Genomic DNA, 1561 nt, shown 5'->3' with positions numbered 1-1561 from the left:
TTTTCTTGCTCCTCGTGTTGCCACACTTTTGATCCTCCTCTTATTTTCCCCCCTTGTCTGCTCCTCGTATTTTTCTTTTTCTTTTTTTTTTTTGCCCCTTCTATTCTTCTCCACTTTTTATTCACCTCGGGTTTTTCACACTTTTCTTGCTCCTCGTATTGCCACACTTTTGATCCTCCTCTTATTTTCCCCCCTTGTATGCTCCTTGTATTTTTATTTTTCTTTTTTTTTTTTCGCTCCTCGTATTCTTCTCCCCTTTTTCTTTACCTCGGGTTTTTCACACTTTTCTTGCTCCTCGTATTGCCACACTTTTCATCCTCCTCTGATTTTCCCCCCTTTTCTGCTCCTCGTTTTTGTCTTTTGCTTTTTTTTCTTGCTCCTCGTATTCTTCTCCCCTGTTTCTTCACCTCGTGTTTTTCACACTGCTCTTCCTCCTCGTAGTGGCATACTGTTGATCCTCCTCTGAATTTCAGCCCTTGTCTGCTCCTCGTTTTTGTTTTTGCTTTTTTTTTCTTGCTCCTCGTATCCTTCTACCCTGTTTCTTCACCTCGGGTTTTTCACACTGCTCTTTCTCCTCGTAGTGCCACACTTTTGATCCTCCTCTGATTTTCCACCCATGTCTGCTCCTCGTTTTTGTTTTTTGCTTTTATTTTCTTGCTCCTCGTATTCTTCTCCCCTGTTTCTTCGCCTCAGGTTTTTCACATTTCTCTTGTTCCTCATCGTGCCACACTTTTGATCCTCCTCTGATTTTCCCCCCTTGTGTGCTCCTCGTTTTTGTCTTTTGCTTTTTTTTTCTTCTTCCTCATATTCTTCTCCCCTGTTTCTTCACCTCGGCTTTTTCACACTGCTCTTGCTCCTCTTAGTGGCATACTTTTTATCCTCCTCTGATTTTCCCCCCTTGTCTGCTCCTCGTTTTTGTCTTTTGCTTTTTTTTTCTTCCTCCTGGTATTCTCCTCCCCTGTTTCTGTGCCTCGGGTTTTTCACACTGCTCTTGCTCCTCGTAGTGGCATACTGTTGATCCTCCTCTGATTTTCCCCCCTTGACTGCTCCTCGTTTTTGTCTTTTGCTTTTTTTTTCTTCTTCCTCATATTCTTCTCCCCTGTTTCTTCACCTCGGCTTTTTCACACTGCTCTTGTTCCTCGTAGTGCAAACTTTTACTCTTCCTCTGATTTTCCCCCCTTGTCTGCTCCTCGTATTTGTCTTTTGCTTTTTTTTTTCTTGCTCCTCGTATTCTTCTCCCCTGTTTCTGTGCCTCGGGTTTTTCACACTGCTCTTGCTCCTCGTAGTGCCATACTGTTGATCCCCCTCTGATTTTCCCCCCTTGTCTGCTCGTCGTTTTTTTATTTTGCTTTTTTTTTCTTGCTCCTCGTATTCTTCTCCCCTGTTTCTTCACCTCGGGTTTTTCACACTGCTCTTGCTCCTCGTAGTTCCACCCTTTTGATCCTACTCTGATTTTCCCCCCTTGTCTGCTCCTCGTATTTTTCTTTTTCTTTTTTTTTTTTTTTGCTCCTCGTGTTCTTCTCCCCTGTTTCTTCGCCTCGGGTTTTTCACATTGCTCTTG

Source organism: Cervus canadensis, chromosome 14 (genome assembly GCF_019320065.1).
Source record: "Cervus canadensis isolate Bull #8, Minnesota chromosome 14, ASM1932006v1, whole genome shotgun sequence".
In the NCBI taxonomy this organism is placed as follows: Eukaryota; Metazoa; Chordata; class Mammalia; order Artiodactyla; family Cervidae; genus Cervus; species Cervus canadensis.
Note: the sequence above shows the minus strand (reverse complement) of the source record.